The sequence below is a fragment of the Schistocerca americana genome, chromosome 1 (genome assembly GCF_021461395.2).
Source record: "Schistocerca americana isolate TAMUIC-IGC-003095 chromosome 1, iqSchAmer2.1, whole genome shotgun sequence".
Lineage (NCBI taxonomy): Eukaryota > Metazoa > Arthropoda > Insecta > Orthoptera > Acrididae > Schistocerca > Schistocerca americana.
In genome coordinates, this window is record NC_060119.1 from 498,735,903 (window position 1) to 498,758,859 (window position 22,957).

Here is a 22,957-nt window from a genome sequence, read left to right on the forward strand (position 1 = left end):
GGTGTTGCAATTTGTGAACAACATAAAAAATTTGATTAAGTAAAAACAAAAAAAATCTCTGCAGGCCATACAGTCTACACGAGTGTAGCAGTGGGCGCTAAGCTAGTGGCAGGATATATGCGAGCCTAGTCCACTATTGTTTTGGAAATTGTAGCAGTTATGGACTCTTAAGTCACAAGATCGAGGCATAAGGGATAGCCATTGAACAACCACACCATCATCGCCCCACCTTTCTTGTTTTGTCAGCAACTTCACACATCTGGCAGTGCTGTAACAGTGTGGCAAGTTCTTTCAAAAGCACCAGATAGTGACTTTAGCAGTGTCAGCACATTGAATATGTCTTCTTGCACAAAAACACACACTATTGGGGTTTCTTGTGTCACTCTCTCTTCCTATGATGTTGTTTTTCTTAGAGGGTCACAGGAATCTGCTGCTATGACAGATGGGACTGTGGTGCCATACACCTACCCTCTTTTGGAGATCCAGTGTCCGGACCATCTACATCTCTGGACTCTGGAAAAAACTTTAACAACATATTCCATAGTTTGACAGATAGGTGTAATATTCATTGTTTCCTCATCCTAGTTCAGCTTAAACCACTGGGTTCATTGGTTGAGCATTTAACTAATTCTCACTTTATAAGATTAATCCAGTCTATTGGCAACTGATTTACTGGGAATTCATGTGGGTGGGTGGTTTTTCACCTAAGCCAGATGCAGGTAGCATAAAGTAAAGGCAGAACTTGAACAGCACCAGAAACTGAAACACTCGACATTACAGTTTTGTGATGTTGATCATTATGGTACTGCTGCATGTGTAGGAACATCTTTGTCATTGTAAGATCATCCAGTGAATGGGTAAGGTTGGGTTCCATGGTGTCATTAAGGTTCTGTGCTTGGAGGACTTCCAGTGGTTTGTCTGGCCAAGACAGTGGAGGTGGTGTCACATTCATAATTGTGGTCCCAGTTATAGTAGCTGGCAGATAAGAAGTTTCTCCATGATATCACAAGCTGTACTGTTAATTAATAAACTATTACATTTCACCTCCAGTCACACTATGACACTAGGTCAGTCTCCCTCATAGTAATTCACAACAATGGCTTTAGTTTTATACATGGAATATATCCACTATATGCGTATCTATTGAGAATAAGGTTGCGGCAGCAGGATATCCCATGGGCAACCTTCCACTTTTGTTTCTGCTTTGCCTAAAAACATTTGAACCACACAAACCTCTGTGTCAGTCTGGACCATTTGGATCTGTTACTTTCATGTTACAATTAACTCATCCTCATTGTTTATAACAAAATGAACATCATTTCAGGTACACCATCCACAAAACAAATCCTCAGCGCTTACCAGAAATCATATAAATCAAATATAATCATTTTATATAATCATAGCTATAGTATAATCATATAAATCACACAAAAATTGCTTTAAGGTACTGCCTCATCAACCTCCTACATCCCCGCCAGTGTACTATACCACAAGACCAAACACTGACAACACTGAAAGATTCTATACTTAATCCATTAATTACCCCGGTCTTAGAAAAACACACCCCTACCATTAATCACAACAATTGGACACACAACCCCCCAATTTGTCATGGAAAGATAAATTTATAATGTAATCAGTTGTTTTTCTTTCAAGAAAATTATTTAAAAATTGGTATTACACAAATTTTTAACCATGTCAGAATTGGAACTTTTCTGTGGCTACTTACAAATCTGCATTTGTCTTCCAAAACATTAAAAATACTCCATACCCCCAGATCTTGCCCCCACCCCCTACAAACTATCGTTTGGGTGTCCTTGTAACAAAGCCTCTGACTACCACTGTCACCAAAAATTCACACACACAAAAATAAAACACCAGTGTATGAAATTCTTCACAATGAATACATTCATGGTAATCCTTGATGGTGACTACCTGGGGAAAGAAAGCTGCAGTCACTCTCCCTCCCCTTTTCAAAAGCTCTGATGTTCATAATCCACACCTACAGATACACCATCAATTAAATAAATATGCTTTCACTCTACCACCATACTGCCACCTTATTGAATAAATTACCATAAAAAACTTCACCTCATGTATACCACTAACAAAAAAAATCAAAATGAACAAGCCTCAAACTTCACATATGAACAAAACAAGATTCCAAGCAAATGTGACATGAATGAGAGACAACTGTTAGCAATGAGTCCCATGAATCCTAGACTTTCTATACAAATAACCACAAACAATGAATATCCTACATTAATATTTCAAGCTAACTTCTCAAATACAAAATATAACATAAACCCCTTCTATAATAATGCAGTTGAAATAAAACATATTAATCTAAACCCCCTACATTCACTATCTTAATGCATATGGCATTTCGTGCACTGCTTGCATAAATGTCCTCAGCCTCTTATCCTTCCTCTTACCTCCCACTTCCTTCCCAGGAATTGGTGCTACAATGTGTGGTAGTAAATCCACTGCATCTTTAAAAAGATCAAGGCAATAGTTGTCCATGTTGGCAATTGTAATTTGACATTCACAGGTGATATCATTTCAACTGCTTAGTATGGCCCCTGGTACCACATGATGAACTCCTTTATCTTACCCTTCAAGGTATATAGGCTTCTTAATGTGAACCATTGACCTGCGCAGTACTCTGGTAGTTCACTCCTATGCAACACCATTCTCTCCTGATGTTCAAGGGCCTCGGTGTTCACTTTTAGCACCTGCTTCCACACATCTTTTCGTTCACCTATTGAACTTTCATACCGATTCCCCATTCCTTCTGGTTCTCAGTTTGACCATGTCAAACAGTGAGCCAGCTTCCTGCCATACACAGCCTAGTATGGTGAAAGACCAGTGCTATCATGGGTTTTTGAATTATATGCTGCTGCCACATATGACAAGTAAACACCCCAATCATTAGGGTGGCTATTAACATAATAGATCTGCATCTTACCAGTCATTTGATTAACAAGTTCTATCCTACTGTTACCTTCTGGATGTAATGGGCTAGTTCTTAGTTTATGAATATGTAGTAAGTGACGCAACTGCTTCATTAGTTCAGAGATGACATTGGTGCCTAACACAGCAGAAAGCGGAACATAGACAGTCCTTGCTTGTCAGGATGTGCTAGAGTCTTCTGTGAGCACTTTAGGATTCCATAGCTGGTTTGGAAGGCAGGTGTGATGTGTGGGGAAGCTGCAGGCAAACCATCAGTGATCATAGGACAGTTCTTTATTAAGTTATTCAGCTTGGACAGTCTTCTGAGTGTGCCATATTTTTTTTGCATGGTCCAGTGTTCTGTCATAATATTCTGGCACTGTGACTGCAGCCAATAGGGTGCAGCAAGTCTTGTGTAAGCACTGGTTGGAAGACAGAGCACTGAGCAGGCATCTCTGGTATGATGGTGCTGTGCTGACACTGGTGGGGAAGCAGCTCTTGTTGCTTTCTGCAGAGTGGGGCGACAAGTGGCAGCAATTGCTGCAAGGATGTCGGCCCACATCACACTACAGGACCTGGAATATAGTGGTCTTCTGTTGATGCCATGGTGAGTGCAGAGATGGCTGGACACTCAGGTCATATGTCTGGAATGGTGGCAAAGTGTGGAGGCTGGCGCGGCAACCAGCTGTTTAGATGGCAGGCAGTGTTTTGTGTTTGGCAGAGGTAGAGTTGTCTATATCACTGGCATAGCACGGAGCAGCACAGGCTTGATGTTACATAACTGCTGTATGTTTGATGACGATGAGCTGGTTCAGCCACGTTTAAATATTGCTACTCCATGCTCATTTCACAGTAATAGTGCTGTTAGAGTTCCACACTGAACAGCCTGGAATGAGCTGAGGACACAGTTGCAGTCAGGCTGTTATACTCCCTGCAGGCTGGTCCAGCATTGGCACGTGTGGCCTGTTATCACAGACACAGCTGTGAAGCTACTGACCACACAGTCCACTGGCCAGCACCTAACTTGTCTCTGACCTTATTCCATTCTGGCACTCAACTGCTGATTCTAAATCTCATTTATAACTTTACAGTTTCCTCCCTTCTATTAAGAAAATTGGCCCATGAATTTTGCCGAAACACAGACACTGGTTTATTTACCATTATTTACATTTCATATTTCCATCTCCACTCATGATATCATTTTTTGCTTTGAACTATCTTCACTTTTAGTACTGGTAGCAGATACATATCTTCACATCATGGAAAGATAATGGGAATTATGAAGACATCCTAACCTATATACTAAATTTGTGTCTCATTCTCATATTACTTACATCACATTCCTTTAACAAATCAAATACATTCTCAAATAATAACATTAAGTCATATCTTGATGTACAAAAATAATATGACACATATCCAATTACTAACATAAAAAACCATGCACTGCTTGACTTTTCTGCTTCTCTTTTCATTAAACTGTATGAATACCATCCACCATCTTGCTACTTTATCCTATCACTATGATCTCGGAAGTAGTGAAAATTATCTGCAAGTTTATGGGTTTTCCATGGTTTCCTTAAGTCACTTAATGCAAATACAAGGATGGTTCCTTCGAAAGGGCATGACCACTTTCCATCTCCATCCTTCCCTAATCTGAGCTTGGCCTCCGTCTCTAATGACCTCATTGTCAACAGGACATTATACACTAATCTCTCCTCCTCCTCCTCCTCCTCCTCCTCCTCCTCCTGAAAGTTTATGTTAATATCTTACTATTTACAGTTATCGAAAAACAAGGAGAATACATATACTGTGCACAACATTCTATGTAAACTTAAGTAGAACTGAACTGACCTATCCAAACAGAATGGTTCATGCACTGCCCTATTGTTTGGCAATAGTAGCCCGTGTGATCTCTGTGGTTTGCACACTGTCATATTGCTCCATCTTTTTATATCTTAGCAATACAGGAGAGTTTATTTACAACAGTAGGAAATCCATGGTAACCTTGCTTTGATCGCCTTCTCGTAGTATTGTGGTTGAGGAATATGTCTGAAATCTCGTAAGCTATTACTCTTTTTCACTCTTTATTAACCTATACTACTATATGAACACAAGTCATTGTTTAACTCTATAACCAATAATATAGAAAAGTTCTTGACCAATTTAATTCAAATTTTTATGTAATAATCTAATACACAGATTCATATAATTGATTTGCCCCAATGGAAAATGAATCTACAGCCTTCAGTGAAGATACACTATATTGTCCAACCTCCAGCAGGACTCTCAAATTAGAAAGCATGGAGGACACACATGGGGACTGTGGATAGGTGGTGCTAGGTGGGAGTGGGAGTAGGCCGTGGAATGTGCCAAAATAATCAGTGCAACTGCGATTAACAGTGTGTCCAAGTGGCACAGTGGTTTACACAACTGCTTAGTAAGCAGGAGATCCCAGGCTTGTATCCCAGTGCAGCACACATTTTCGCTTGATTCAGCTGATTCCATACAAAGTCCCTATACAGTTGACATCAATATTTTGTTCCCTTTCCTATCCTCCCCCCTCCCCCTCCCTCCCCCTCCACCTTCAATTTATATAACTTAATATTTACTTAATTGCAATGAAATTTTAAAAAAATGCAGCAGTAAATACAAAGTTCTGTTTACAGTACATTACATTTAGATCTACAATCAACACTGCTACTACTTCTCATGTAGCTAACAGAACTTTTTAATATGTGAATATTGGTATCTCCCTATTTTCTGACTGTTATATTGAAGACAGCATTAATCTTTCCAGTTTTCTGGTAAGATTATGCAGACATGATTTATACAATAGTGCAAAAACAGTAAGGCTGTAGTAATCAGTGTGCTGACAAATACAGTAACACTGAACAGAAAAAGCTGTGTTTAAACTCTTGCCTGGCCATTTAATCAATGTCCAAGGACTAAATATTTTACATTTTTATATGAGGACTGGGATAACAACAAATTGTTTGAGCTTTTAACACTAAAGATTGGTTGTGAACTAGGACTATTTTTAGTGGCCAGGTGTTTGCTGTCACAATAATGTGAAATACATGGTGTATCAAAAAGAATCATCTGATTTGGCATGTCTATATTTCTAAAACTAATAAACGTGTACAATGAATTTTGTTTTTTAATTAATGGAAAACACAAAAAGTTTCTTTTTCATACCTTTTCATAGGTGTTCAATATGCCTCTCTTGAGATGCACGGCATATGTCAGTGTGGTGTTCGAATTTCTCCCATACTGCAGCAGACATGTCTTGAGTTACAGCTTCCACAGTTGATGCCATGAAATGTCTCAATTCATTTGTTGTGAACAATGTACGAAGAACTTGCAGTAGCTGAATTTTATGTGGTTTCATGTGTAAACATCGACACGACATATGCCAGATGGACATCAGGGGCCTGTTGAGCTGCACAGCAAATGAATTTCTGTGGACTCGTGAAAATAAGGCAGATGTATTTGACATCAGTGTCAGACACTCAAGGATGGCCCGGCAGTTTGCCTTTACACAAACAACCTGTTTCTCAGAATTATTCATGCCATTGGTTAATGCTCTGTGCTGTAGGAGGATCCAAACCATACCTAGTACAAAAGTCATGCTGAACAGTTGTTACTGACCCACACTGCGCAACAAGTAGAACACAAAATGCTTGCGCAACAAGTAGAACACAAAATGCTTTCTGTTGTCCCAACATCATTTTTAGTAGAAATGAAATGGGCACACACTGCTGCTATGTAGCAGGAACTACGTAAAACTTGAGAGTTCGCTCTTTCCAACGGTACATGGTTCACGCACATATCTCAAATAACATAATAGTTATAATTTTTTAAAATTGGATGTTTGTTTTTGGTACACCCTGTATAGTTTTCACTGCTTCTCTCTTCTGCAATGAGAAAGTAGACCTTAAAATAGATTTCCCATGTTGACAGAGAATAAATAGAAATTAAATCTGATCTGCTGTAAATTTTCACCCTCTTCACATATAAGATTGTCTTCACTGTGATTGTTTTCCTCAGAATGTGTTGAGAACTAAAATTTCGTAAATATAGTTGCATTTTAGGGCTTTTGTGGATTTGTCTATCTTAATATTAGGACTTGTATGTCATTCTATCTCATGCTCTAATCTACCAGGTGCCATTTGTACGCAAATTTTAGCTCAAGAGAAAGATCCATGGATCTTCTAAGAACACACATACCTATATTCACAAAGATTTATGTAAATGCTCCTAATTCTGTTTGTAGTAAAGGGGGATGCTGGTGAGTGAAGGTCAGTAAAAGATCATAACCTCATTCAGGGAAAGACTTTAATTATTGCAGCGCTGTTGTACAGTTGCCAGTGTCATACTGGTGCAAGAAGCTTAGAGGAAAGGTAATATGCAAATGAGAGTTTATAATAACATGGAAATCACTTGATAAAATCTTAATAGTCTAGTTAAGATACATTTGCACATAAAATTCAGAATTACACCTTTAATTTTAATATATTTTTGATATTCTGTGGTCATACGTAGACAGCAAATATTTGAGCAACCACATTCATGCCACAAAAAAGTACTACTGTGAAATTAATATTTTCTTTGAGTTTTATTGTTAGTTGAACATTTAACTATAACTGAGTAACTCACATAATTTTTTACTGTTAAAATGGCAAGTGTGTACATGGCTGCACCATCATGAGTAATAGAAATTAGCCCAAGGAATATCAGTGATATTTTCAAGTCGAATGTTACAGTGCAAACTACATGAAGAACACTGCCGGTCATCTTTACCAATACAGTGACTGCCAATACCACTTTGCAATACTGGAGAAAGAATTGCTAATGTCAAAACTTAAGAGTTGATTTGACAGTAGTTTTGCACTATTGTAGCTGCAAGTACAACAGTAATGTTAGGACTATGTCAGGTATCTGATGCAGATGAAGCTTGGAAAATAAATTAAAAAATCCAGTTCAGAGTTGACAGAAAGGCAGTGGGACAGGGAAGATGGGATAAGAGGGAAAGAAATGAAAAGTGAAATGACTAGTGCAATTAAGAACTAAAAAGAAAATAGAAAAGTAGACAGGGAAAAATTAGAAAGAAGGGGGAACATGAAGATAAGTAAAAAGTAACAAATTAAATTATTGAATAAACAAATAAATAAATAGTAACAAAAATAAAAAAGGGACCAATGGTGTATAGTAATGGAGGTTAAGAACAATAGTGTCGAGATGTACCATGTTTTATGGACTATCACTATGGACTATAAGATACACCTAAATTTTAAGCATTTTTTTTTTTTTTAAAAATAACATTTTTATTACTAGATTAGAAAGCCAGACTCAAAAAATTTTCTTAATTTATAAAACCAAACAGGTCTTCAAAATCCCTGAGATTCATCATCTGAACTTCCCTCTTCTCCTTCTCGTCCTCGTCCTCCTCCTCCTCCTCCTCCTCCTCCTCATCATCATCATCATCATCATCACCCTCTTCACATATAAGATTGTCTTCCTGTGATCAAAAGCATTACTTATGCCACACTTTGTGAAATATTTAACAGTAATGTCTTCTCTCACTCTAGACCATGACTGTTTTATCCACTGAAATTGCAATTGTGAAATAAGTCGTCCTGGAGTAGCAGCAAGCTCTGTATTTCACTGCCTCAATTTCTCTTTTACAGAATTGTTGAAATGACTACTAAACTGATCTAGCACTAGAAGAGAACTCTTCTTCAATAAAGCATCTTTCTCCTCTCCCACATTTTGTTAATCCATAATTTTATACCAGCCTTGTTGATCCAGACCTTGTCATGTATATGAACAACAATAGTTGGCAGTATTTCTGAGGATTTTGGCATTGTTTTGCACTTCAAAATGATCATTGGACTAAGTTTAGTACCATCAGCACAACATGAAAGAACAACAGTGTAGTGCATTTTTTCATGTCCACTAGGTTGTATACTTACAACTTTAACACCTTTCATGGCGAAACTTCTGTTACTTGGCACATCAAATGTCAAAAAAGTATCATCCACATTCACTATTTGGTTTAGTTCCACACTGGTTTTCTTTCGGTATTGACTAATGTAGTGATGGAAGAAAATATTTTCTCTTCATACTCTTGTGCCATTTTCTGAGATATTTTGATTTTGGTTTGCATGCTAAGTCCATGACACTTCACCCATCCGTAACACCAAACAGCTCCACCCTTAAAGTCTGTTAACTTCCGCTATAGTGCTAGCTTATGAATGTGTGTATTGTTTTTGTATTAATTCCAATGCCACTTTGATAGTAGCCTTGAATTTATTTCAATATGCCATCTTCTAGTTTTGGCCATTTTGCATTCAGTCTTATATTTGCACATTTAGTCATCCTCACTTTTAAGTTCTTTTTTACTAACCCGCAATCATGAATAGTTTTTTCTATTGGTGGAAGGCCAAAATGCCACTCTGTTGCCATGTTCTTCTGCATATGCTATTTCTTTCAATTTATAGTTTGCATCATATGAATGCTTTTTAGTTTTCCACTCCTAAACTAGCTACTAACAAATATATTGTATGTTACCAATAACACAAATCACTTTCAATTCAATTCATCAGTGGCACCATAGACTGCAATGACACATCATAGGTTAGACAGTGTTTTGGGTTTGTAATGGTGGGGCAAGAGGGAGACAGTGTTAGCAAGCTTGTAAATAACCACAACTCATGTTCATCGCATTGGTGCAGTGCTGCTGCCAGTTGAATCTGTTGTTGCCAGATACACACACTTTTGAATATATGGCTATTTTTAATTGTGGTGAAAATTTTAAATCAAACACTGGACATTTTAATGTAAATCTCAAGTATAAGATACATGTAAACTTTGGAGGCAATTTTTTGAAGAAAAAAAAATGTATCTTATAGTCCATAAAATATGGTAAGGATATATCGGAGAGAAAGTTCCCATCTATGAGGTTCAAGGTAATTAATACTAGGTGAGAGGATCCAAATGGCCCATGTGGTGTTGCAGGCATTCACGTCCCTCGAGATGTGCTGTACAGCATGCTCAGCAATGGGGTACTGGGTGTCCCCAAGGCAGACAGTTCTGGCATGCCCAATCACACACTCAGCCAGTTTAGTATTGATCATTCGTATATAAACAGCATTACAGTGAACATGTGTTAGTTTGTGTGTATGGTAACACAAAGTGGGGGGTTTGGTAAAAAATGTAACACAAATAAATAATAATGATAATAAAACATGTAACACAGGCATCACACTACTGATATGTGAGCTTTTCCCTCCCCATTTATGCCAAGGAGTGGTTGCTTGTCTTCCTGGAGCATCAGAACTCCCAGTAACAGCTGCTGTGCTAGGTGGCACTTGCTGTGACTGGGTGGCACCCACAGGGAGAGCCCCTGATATGAGTAGGTGGTAACAGGGTGAATGCTTGGCACATGAATCACTTCCAACTGCAAAAATCTGACCATTCTCAAACGGCTGTCTCTTCAAATGGTAAAGGATTGTTGAATGCTTCTTTGTATGACCTAGCACCTTTCCCTTCCCTTGCTACACCATGGGAGTAGGACCAGGCTTGTTGTCTTGGGATGGAACAGTTTCCCTGCTACCTCTGTACTAGGACAGATGGGGCCACATTCACCTGCACAAAGCCATTGTTTTTTATGCAGAATATCTAGGACAAGTTTGGTTATGTGGAGTCTCTCAGTAAGATAGTCAGGCTCACTGTAGATCAAACCTTTTTCTGCCACCCAACCTGCAGCTATTCATGCTTATGATCATCTTGGCAATGCCACAGTGTCTGTTACCCCTCCCCAATCCCTGGATATGGTCCAGGGAGTGATTTTTCATAGGGACCTCACCCTGAAAACTCATGAAGAACTCCAGGATAATATGGAGTGACGTCGCATTCATTAAGTTCAACATGTGCAGAAGGGTAGCAAAGACAACTGCACCAATACCAGCACCTTCATTCTGGTTTTCGAGAGGGATACTCTCCCAGAGAAGGTTAAGGTCATGTGCTATAGATGTGACGTGAAGCTGTACCTCCTATCACCCGTGACGTGCTTTCAGTACTTGTGTTTTGGGCATGTCTTCCCACTGTACGGCAGACCATCTGTGTGGTGACTGTGGACACCCACTCCATGGGGGAAGCCCCTGTGTTCTGCACCCTGTGTGTGTCAATTGTCATGACTGTTGCCCAGCTTATAAGAGAGAAAATAAGATCCAAGAGTACAAGTCCCTGGATCACCTGCCTTATACTGAGGCTCACCAAAAATATGAGAGACTCCATCTATTGTCAATTTCTTTTAACTTTTGTCTCTGTTATATCCTTTCACCCTCCAACCTCCTCCTTAACCCAGCCCTGTCCCCCTCTCCCCTCCAGTTCCCATGTCCTCCCCTCCGAGAACCTCTCCTTCTCCCTGGCCAAAGCAGTGCCCTCCTTCTTCAATACCTGCTGGGGATGGGGCTCCTCCCCAGGACCCCTGTCTCCAGTGTCTCTCAGCCTACTACCACAAGTCAGCCACAAGATGCACCATCTGTGTGCCCCAAGGTCACCCACTGTCTTTCAGTTCTGGACCTTGCAGAAGCCTGTACTCCCTGTGTACCCTGCCATCCTCCACCTCCGAAAGAGAGAAAGAAAAAAGGTAAGCCCAAGGACAAGCCCCCCCCCCCCCCCCCCCCCCGAGGTGCCATCTCCCTCTGCACAACCTGAGTCTGATGTCTTATTTACAGGTGTCACCCCATTCTTGTTGGTGATGACTAATCACGGAGTAACATGACCTCCTCTCAGCTTCTTTATGTCTAACCTGGACTCTTGCCATGCGACGATCCAGTGGAATTGCAATGGGTGCTATCATCACCTGCCAGAAATACAACATCTTGTTTCTTCCTATTCTGCATTCTGTCTTGCTCTTCAAGAAGTGCACTTCCGTGACGACCATTCTTCAATTTTTCTTGGTTATTGGTATTCTGTCAGAACTGTGGCAGCCCCAGTATAGCATCTGGAGGGGTCTGTGCTTTGGATCACTCTGATGTCATTACTGACTAGATCCCTCTTCACACCAACTTGGAAGTGTGCAAATGACTCCAGCAATCACTGTTTGCAATGTCTACCTCCCTCCAGGTAGGCCACTTCCTTGTGTTGAGCTATCTGCCTTGACACAATAACTCCAGCCCCCGCTTCTCCTCCATAGGGCTTCAATGCACACCACCCCCTGCTGGGGAGTGTCACTTCAATTGATTGAGGTCTCCTAATTGACCAACTTATTACATACTTTCATTTGTGTCTCCTCAGTGATGGTTCCCCTACCATCTTCAGGACCACCCATGACACTTTTACTGCTATTGATCTCACAATCTCCTCCCCTGCTCTCTTGGCTTCCCCCCCACTGGTCACCCCATGATGATCCTTCCACTTTCCAGTGATTTTATGGTTCCCCTGTTGCCGCCAGGCAGACAGGCCCCATGTTGGGCACTCAACAGGGCAAACTGGCCTTTACATACATCTGCTCTGCACTTCGACATCTCTGTCTCGAATTGCATTGATGCATTTGTGCAGGGCACTGCCACTATTCTTCATGCTGCTGCCACTGCTGTCCCCTTATCCACAGGTTGCCCTCATCATTGACCAGTACCATGGTGGAGCAAGGACATAGTAGTCTCTGTCCAGGACCGCTGACGGGTGATTTAGACGATGCCCTTCACAGACCACCCTCCTCACTATTAAGAGTCTCCATGCTAAGGCTTGTTACCTCGTTAAGCAGAGTAAAAACAAATGCTGGGAGCACCATGTTTCCTCCCTGGGGATGTATGCTTCCTCATAGGTTTGGTCCAACTCCGTAGCCTTCTGGGCCGCCAGTGACAGTCAACTGTCCAGGGTCTTATCCTCCAAGGCACTCTGTGCACTGATTCATTGGTCCCTGCAGAACACCTTGAGACACACTTTGTGATGGCATCGACACCCTCTTCCTATCTGGCTACCTCTTTCTGGTGGAAATTCTGAGTTGAACAAACCCCACTCTCTTTCAACCCCCACCACACTGAATCCTATAATGAACCGTTCACTGAATGGGAATTATTGCAGGCTCTTGTCTCTTCACGTAACGTGGCCCCAGACCGGGATCCCATCCATGACCAGATGGTCCAGCACCTGGATATTACCCAGAGGTAGCATCTACTCAGGGTCTTCAACCACATTTGACTCATGGGTGCCTTCCTGTCACAATGGCGAGACAGTATAGTTATCGCCATCCTTAAGCCTGGGAAGAACCCAATGTCCCTTGACAGCTACTGCCCCATTAGCCTGATGAATGTACTTTGTAAAATGCAAAGAGGATGTTTAGTTCCCAATTATGTTGGGTATTCGAATCTTGGTGCCTTGTGTTCCCATATCAGTGTGGCTTGTGGGAAGGACAGTCTCCAACCTACCATTTACTCAGGCTGGAAACATCAATCCGATAGGCTTTCACTAACTGCTGGCACTTTCTTGTGGTCTCCTTTTGCCTACATAAGGCATACAACATGGCTTAGTGCCTCCACATTTTAGTTACCCTCCATGACTGGGGCTTTTGCCGCTCCCTTCCAATTTTTATCCATGAGTTTTTATCCCACTGTCTCTTCCGGGTTCGAGTTGGCATTTCACTCAGCACTCCTCCGATTCAGGAGAATGGTATGCCACAGACTTCTGTGTTAAGTATCACCCTCTTCCTCATGTAGCTATCAATGAGCCTGTAATCTCTGTTGGGTCTGTGGTTACTCCGGCATTGTATGTTGACGATTTTTGCATCTGATGCAGCTCCTGTTCAGTAGCATCTGCTGATTGTCAGCTCCAAGGCCTCTCTGTGGACCGTCTTCCATGGCTTCCTATTTTCTCCCTCCAAAATGCAGGTTATGCATTTTTGTTGTCGCAGATGCTAGAGAGGGAGTGCTTTCCCAAATGGCTCACACTAAAAACAGAAAATTTTGACGTGGAGGTCAAACCTCAAGTGGGGACATAAATGGCAAAAAGGATGAAAGAGATCAGATAGGAGGAACAAAATTGCACACTGTACAGGGAACCAGGTTGATAGCCAGGTCAACATAAATCAGAACACAGAGAGGGGAAGGAGGGGACAGTGGGGAAGGAGTGAGGATAGGGAGGGGGACGAGGGTTAAGGAATGACAGCCAGGGAAGGAAGAATGGGCTGCAGTAGCTGGGGGCCCCATGTGCACCACACACAAACTGATGAAAGAACCATGAGCCCCTGGGGGACTACATACTCTGCAATTCCCCTGTATCCCAACTAACATATGTTCATTGTAGTGCTGTTTATCTAGGAATGACGAGTACTAAACTGGCTGAGTGTGTGAGAACTATCTTCCCACCCAGTACTAATTACCCTGAACTTCAGAGATTGGAACTTTCTATCCAGCATATCCTTACATCCCGCTACCCTTTCATCCTTAAGTTTCTTTTAATTTGCATAAGGGCACTGTTGAGCATCAAACACTACATCTACTACTACTACTACTACTACTACTATTCCTACTTGTCCTTAACCTCATTAATGTATATTGTTGGCCACCTTTTTTTAAAATATATTTCTTTATTTGTTTACTCAATAATTTACTCTGTTACTTTTTACTAATCTTGAGGTTTTCGGGTACCTCTCCCACTCTCTCTTTTTAATTTTATCCTGTCTGCATTTTAACTTTAATTTTAGTTCTTTATTGCACTATTAATGTCACTTTTTGTTTCTTAACCTCTTATTCCATCTACCCTATCACTCTGACCTTCTATCAGCTCTGGACTGAAGCTGGCACAGTGCTTACCACTGTACAATCTTTAGCTGCCTCCTTTCTCTGTCATCCACTCCTTCATCCTTGTCTGCCATCATCCTTGCAACAGGAGATATCCTCTCAACCTGGAATCTGACTGACTGGTCCCAATTGTATCTCTCTGTCCTCCCGAGAGAAGTACTGACAATTTCAAGATCTACAATCAGTTCCACAAGAAAGTGTACGCCATAATTTTAATTTTAACATCTGCAGCGACATCTCTGGTTATGGCCTTGAGTCTGTAATCAATGCGCTTTTGCACAGTGTATAGATAAACAGTGAGATAGTTGACTGTTTAGTTTCATTGGATCCAGTTTAAAATAAGCACAAAATATCTGAAGCATCACTTACTTATATATTTATCAAAAACGCCTTCTGAGGTCCCTTAAGAAGCTATTTGGTTTGAACGAGGCAAACTGGGAGCTTCAAGAGGATACTGATCTGAAATGTTGCCACAGCATCTGTAAAATATGGAAACAAGACTATGGGGTGTAGGGGAGAGTGGGGCTAGTGTGGACATGGAGTAAGAGTGTACACAGAATTATTTCAGTGAAATAATCTTTGGAATTTTTGTATGGTCATGTTGGTAGTTCTGTAGGATGTAGTGAACAATAAATCAAAGTTTGGTGCCAGTATGGTTATTGTTGCAAGCAAGAGAAGTGAAAATTCGATTTCTGTCATTTCTATTCGATTTTTGTCATAAACCAATTTCAAGATTACTCCAAAGGGTTAGTACTGAACATACTATCAGTTGTGGTTTATAAATTTATAAAGATTTCCCTAACTTTTACTTGTGTAATGTTTCATCTAAATACAACACATTTGCTAAAATTTGATTTCATATCCAGAATGGCCCCCTGGACCAAGTGTGGACATTTGAAGAGGAGCAAGTGTGGACAGTGTCCACTGTTACCCCAGTCCTGATTTAGAACAGTTTCATAATTTTACATTTATGTATGACTTTAGTAAATTATCTGTATTGTAGACGGTGAGGACACATATCCGAAAAGCTGACAGGACTAATATTGATGAAGAAAGATTTCAGAAAGTGGTAAAAGAAGTTTTGTGCAGAAAGGGGAGTATTGAACGAACTGCAGAGAAATTTGGTTAAAGAAGTTGATGCTACAGAAATGCGTCACTACAGCTAAGAAATATGCTGCTGAAAGCATTCAGATCCATCCAGATGAGTTTCTAAACTGTGCCACCATATGATAATTCTATCATTATTTGTAAACCAACTGTCTTAGATAAATAACAGATACAGTTGTGTAGTTCCAAAAATCCTCTTCTATTCCATACCTTGTGGCTGACTACATTATATACTTTTTTCAGATCCATGTGATGGAACTGATTCTGGAAATTCAATGAAGAAATCCAAACACTTAATACGACTGAGTCCAAATCCAAAGTTCACAAGGTTTTTACAGATCCTCAAAAGAAATTACTTCATGAAGGCATCGAATTTACATTATGGACTGACATACAACCAAGCACGTGAACTGCCGCTTATGTATCCTAAAAAACTGCAGAAAAGAAATTACCCTAGGAGCTGGGATGTAAGGCATATGGCAGGAAGGGGCTGGTTGTATAGATTTTTACGTAGGCAACAGAAGTTATCTCTTCGTAGACCTGAAAATACAAGCTTCGGAAGGGATGCAGCATTTAACTGAGTATATGTTAATCTTTTCTTTGACAATTTTTTGAGTGTGTTGGAAAATTTTAAGTTCACTCCAGACAGGATGATTGTTCCCACAGGATGCAACCACTAAATATCAGTGTTTGGGCCTTGTAAGCGATATCTAAGAATAGCAATGGCTGACTGGATGAGAATGCATCCTGATCATCCAGTCACTATTTCAGAAATCACTATGTTTTGTGGGACAGCATTTCCACTTTCATTTACCCAAAAAATATCGCATCTGGCTTCAAAGTGCGTGGATTGTGGCCACTTATTAGGTTGGCATTTACTGAAGATGATTTTAGGCTGTCGGAAGTAGCCAAACAGACAGCAGCCTCTACGGCAAGTTGTCACACACCTTCTCCTGTGGATCCTGCAAGTTTGTGTGATGCTTCACCTTCCACTTCAGGTGCAGTCCTAACTGAAATTCTAACTCCTGAAGACTGTCAACCTTTCGCAACAGCCGTAAGGTGAGGAGGAAAATCGAGGCAAAAGAAATCCATAGTTTATGCTAGTACTCAAATAAAAGACAAATTGGAAGCCACAGTGGTGGGTAAAATGAGATCAGCTTTAAAGAAGACTTTGTTCCAGAGAAAGAAAGCAAGAAGGACCTGAAGATCTCTGAGGGAAAAAAAAATCAGTGATTATACAGACAGTGGATTGGACACATTTTCATCAATATGCTGGAATCTGAGGATGAGGGATGTTGTGAAAGAGATGACGAGGAAGCCCAAACTGTGCAAATGTTGACAGATGATGAAGTGAGGTCTGGTGATATTGTTTTTGTTCGTATTGCCACCAAGGAGACTTTTAAATATTATGTTGGGCAAGTTGCGAATACTGTTGAGTAAGAGAAAGTGTATGTTTCCTATCTGCAGAAAAAAGGATCTGGATTTGTATTCCCTTTTGTCCCAAATGTGGAGAGGTCTGATATTACTTGTCTCCTGCCTTCTGCAAAAACAACCGGGACACAAAGGCACGGGAGGATGCTGCAGTTTAATGTTGATTTTGAAAAGTACAGCGGAGTGTGCGCTGATATGAAACTTCCTGGCAGATGAAAACTGTGTGCCAGACCGAGACACGAACTCGGGACCTTTTCCTTTCGTGGGCAAGTGCGTTCTTGCAGGAGTGCTAGTTCTGCAAGGTTCGCAGAAGTCCTTCTGTGAAGTTTGGAAGTAGGGGACAAAGTACTAGCGGAATTAAAGCTGTGAGGATGGGTTGTGAGTTGTATTTGGATAGCTCAGTTGGCAGACCACTTGCCTGTGAAAAGCATAGGTCCTGAGTTCGAATCTCGGTCTGGTACACAGTTTTAATCTGCCAGGAAGCTTTAAAAAAAAAAAAATAAAATAAAAAAAAAAAAAAATAAATCTTGAGGTTAATATTGATGTTTCACATTTATCGAGGAAAAAATAAAACTTTTTTATACTGTCCATTTCTTTTACTCCATGCAATTTCATTGCAGACATCTTGGCCTTTTTTTTTTTTTTAAACAAAAACAAACAAAAAATTGGTTGGCGGTCAAAATGTTGAAGATTGCCCTGCAATGTCTCCGGATGCAGATCCGATTGACAATGTTTGATTGTATATTAAGATGAAGCTTAAACAAAATCAAGTATGTAGGGTACTTTGAAGCAGCTGTCATATCAGATGAGGATGATATGGTAATTGGTACTGAGGGAATAACCAAAAAATCATGTGAAGAGCATGCCATAAAGGTGTCGAGCTATAATCAGTATGATTGAATTTACTACTAGGTAATTGTGCAGTTAGTAATAACATATATTCTCATGTAAACATATATATTTATAATAGTGTCCTTTATTTCATACAGATAATGGCATACGCTATCTTGTGAAACTGACTCTAGAACAGTTGTTTGTACTTTTATATTTGTCTCTATAGATTTATGTGTGGCTTTTCTATGTATACAGAAGGAAGGAAATGCAGACAGTTTGCAGCTGAAAATTCCAGCTCCATTCTTTCTTTTCATCTTCTTTTCTTTTCATCATCATCTTCTTCTTCTTCTTCTTCTTCTTCTCTCTCTCTCTCTCTCTCTCTCTCTCTCTCTCTCTCTTTTGCCAACTTTTAATTCAGCAAGTAGAGACCAGAAAATGTAGTAACTATTTTTGGCAAAATTTCCATCTATTTTTTGCAGAATTCATGTCTACTTTTGTCAAAATTTGCATCTATTTTCCTTGTTTGTAAATGATTAAACACAAATTTAAGAGGGGGTCACACTGTGTGAGTGAAGACAAAAAAGGCCTTTGCTCTTTGAAACTGACTATTAAAGAATTGCCAACTGGGGACTTTGTGACTGGAATATTTACTTTTGCAAAGCTTCAACAACTTTTTCTTCCAAAAGGGGCTTTGTGTTCTTTGTTTGGTTGTATAGAGGTTTTCCCAGCAGTGAACAGACAACGTAAAGTGTTTCTGGGTATTATTTGTGTTTTCCTGCCAAATTTCATGTTTACAAAATCTGCAGACAATTAATTTTTACCTTTTGTGTCCATTTATAACTGTGCAACACATGCCTGGCAGTGCTACGAATAGAACTGACAAGGCAGTTGGCGTAGTAGTAGTGTTAGGGCAAGAATTTCGGTGGAGTCAGAAAACGTTAAGGTTTTGCTTCGCAATTGCTGTAGCGCAGAATGTGGGCACTATAGGCTTTAGTAGCAGATGGCCGCAAGCATAAACAAACTAGAATTTTAAATACCAGAAGGGCAAGGAGCAGTGCGGGGAAAAATGGGCACTGCCTCCCTTCTGCAGGGCAGAAACCTCCAGCAGAACTGGCTCAGAAGTCACAGCGATCGAAGATCTTAACAGAGCATGAATGATGTAGTTCAGGCCCGACCTCTAATGGCATTCAGCACAACCACTGCTCAAAACTTCCCCCACCTATTTCTCCCTGTTAAAAGTGCCTGTATTGTACCAACTGTTGAGCTCTAGCTAATGAAGATACATATGTGTTCCTTGTTTATAAAATGCTAGATCCCATGTCTAAGTACTACATTACATTACTGGCATATACCTTAAATAGACCTTTCAGCCGCTCGCAGTTATCGTGGCACCAGATCATTGAGCACACTGATAACACGTTGTGTCCGTACACTTTTCATTTTGCATACAGATTTTTACGTACATTATCTTTCCAAATTGGGGTTCGCAATACCAGTAACTGAAAATTGGTTACAGTTTTGATATTTATGTGCAGAAAATAAAGCTATTTCAAATTAGCTCTGATAAAATAGTTCATCTGGATACAGTTCACTACGAAACAGCGCCTGTTAAGTAATTTCAAGTTTTCTCATTTTGACACAGAATTTGCATCTATTTTGCATTTATCACAAAATGTGAATTTTTCCGGTCCCTATTAATAAGTGATACCAATTTTATTTGTTTATAGGAATGACCTTTGAAAACTAATTGTGTCCAGAATGGTTGGCAATGACAAATGTTGGACAAGCAGCTGAACTTGGCAACACTCATCCAGAAGCTCTACTTATCAAGCCTGAAGGAAACATGATTTTGTTAAAGTTATGACCCCTGTTTGCTTGGTTCTGTGTAGAACTTTAAGTGCTTTTTACCACCAACGCGTCTCATTTAGATGGAATCTTTACAGCATGATCATTTTGTACATGAATTACATAGTTTTACGTTCTGTCTAGTTGTTTGTGGTACAGAAAGGTGGTGATAGATGTGTAAAAGTTGGTTTGTGTGAAAAGTCGTATTTAACTTTTTGATTCGTTTCAGCATCATCTGTTCATACTTTGATTTTTTGCACACACAGGATAATCATCCTGTATGTCATGAAGATGTAGCTGGAAGGCCTGACTTCTGCAAGAGGTACCAGCCAGAAGACAAGATGAACAGAACGTACTATTCTCACTGTTTGCATTTGTGCCGTCATTACTTTCTTACTACCAAATGATTTATCATACAAAAGTATGCCATAATACAACAATGAGTGACAATGTGGAAAAATGTTAAGATGTTCAGTTCTATATTTTTGAAATTTGTAATCATGTGAAAGTCATCAGGAAGCCAAGCAATATATCTATGCTGATGACACGTTGGTGGGAGCACAGATACTCATTCAAAGAGGTGAAAGGCAGATTAGTTAGATCACTGGAAGAGCTCTATAAGTTTGACCATCTGATGCCAAACCCCATAAAAATCAACATATGTGTTTTTCTCCTAAGAAACAAACAAACCACAAATAAAATGGAGAGAACAAGATCTTGGTCAATGCTAAGTACCAAAGCATCTTGGCATAAAACTAGATACAGAACTTAATCTTTTAAACAACACTACACGAAAATTAACTCCATCTGCTGAATGACCATCAGATGTCAGCATCCAGACTTAGATCAAGAAGAGCTTCTTGAGAAAAAGTTAGCCACCTACTTAATGGTAATGCAGAAACAAAATGGAACTTTGGTGCGATCAAGTAGCAGCTCCCTCTGGTGGGTTCACCTTCCATATCTCACTTGGAGTTCTCTTACCCATAACTGGCTGAGGAGAGGCGTTTCAAGAAACCAATCTAGTTAAATGGGGGTACCATACCTGAATGGAATGAAAAATGGGACTGCAGACTATCACAGACTGAAGGACATATTCCATTCTGCCAGAATCTGAACACAACTTGTACCAATTAGCATCTTATAATATGTAGTGACAAATTTGTCTTTGTAGCTACATCCTGGCAAATTGAACATTAAATGTGTGTTTATTATTATTAACACGTATTACAATTACTATTGGTATGTCATAATAATAATTTATATGTAGAGGTATCATCTTTGACATGGAAAGTAAATAAATAAAGAACATGAAAAGTTAAAGTTGTGAAATTTAGCTGATTTAGAAGCTCAATAACATGTTTCTTACAGTTCAAATTTTCATCATAGTTTATTCTCAAAAAATTGTTCCATTCTATCCTATTCAGTGATTCATTTCAACTGCTACACTTGTCAATGGGATTTTTTAAAAGTTTTTTTTTTACAGAACGGAACATTCAGCATTTTTCCAGAATTCAGGCATTGTCCATTTGTGGAAAATTATGTAATAATTCATTGAATAACATTACTGATGACTTCTTCTCTTGCTGACATTCTAATACTGTTGCCACTTCATAAAGAACTAATGCTACTTGAAGTACGTTATTAAGTAAAAGGTCATTCACATACATACATCTACAGTTATTCTTCAAAAACCACTTCATGGTGATTCACGAAGGGTACTTCATGTATCACTGTTACTTCACCCATTTCCTTTTCTAGTCATGAATTGTGCACAGTATGAGCTATTGATATGTCTACCAGAAGAGCTTGAATCTCTTTAATTTTATCTTCTTGGTCCTTTTGTGTGATGTACAAAGGAGAATGCAATTTGTTGGTTGCTGCTTCTACACGTATAAACTCTCACTCTTTTAACGGTAAACCAGACTGTCATACACAGTGTCTCTCTCACAGCATCTGCTAATGAAATTAGAATTTTTGTGACAGTGTCATACTTACTAAATGAACCCTTGACAAAATGCACTCCTTTTCTTTGATTGTTCTCCTTTCCCTCTATCAGTTGCATCTGGTAAGGGTACCAAGCTGAGGAGAAATACTCAAATTTTAGTTAGGAAACGGTTTTGCATGCTACCTTCTCTGTGAGTGTAGCTCACTTCCTATGAATTCTTCAAAGAAATCTCAGTCTGGCATTCATTTCTCCTGTTATTAGCTTCATATAGCATATGGTTGTTCCACTTCAAATCATTCTCTAGGTACACTCACAGAATGTTTAATGGTTATGGCTGTTTACAGTGGAAGACCAGCAATGAAGTGAAAACATAGTAATGAGGCTTTTTGCCAAATTACATGCAATATGTTACATTTGTTTGTATTGAGGCCCAACTGTCAAATATTGCACAAAATTTCTGTCCTTCACAGATCTTCCTGCATATCACTACAATTTTCCATTGTTTTGATTTCGCTACATATAATAGTACAGTTGACAAACATCATGACTGTTCTGGCATAACCAAAAGCACCGAAATGAAGAGGAAGAATGCAAGACCAGAGAAGGCGGTGAGGAAACATCAGCCAACTGTGTGCTGATTAGGACTCCGCCACCACAGGCATGACACCAGCAAGATGTGAATTTAAGTGCCTTTCTTGCCAGCCTCAGCCGGACATTAGTGGATAGCATAGGCACAGTTGTAGACCGGTACTTGCAGATCAGTTATTAGTGATGTGTGTCAAACTTGCAGGAACTTTGAATACAGCAAAGGACTCTGAATTATGTTGCATGTTGCTCATCACTTGCAACACCTTTGCACACTAAAGTTAAGTATTGTCAATCTGCTTTACAGAAATAAAACTACCAATGTTATTTGCTTGAATTGTTGTATAGCATTCCAAGAATGCAGAATTCCTTAGGCACACTATACAAGACGTGTGGGCAGGACCCAACAATCATGGAGCTTTTGATATTATCCACTAAGTCACTGATA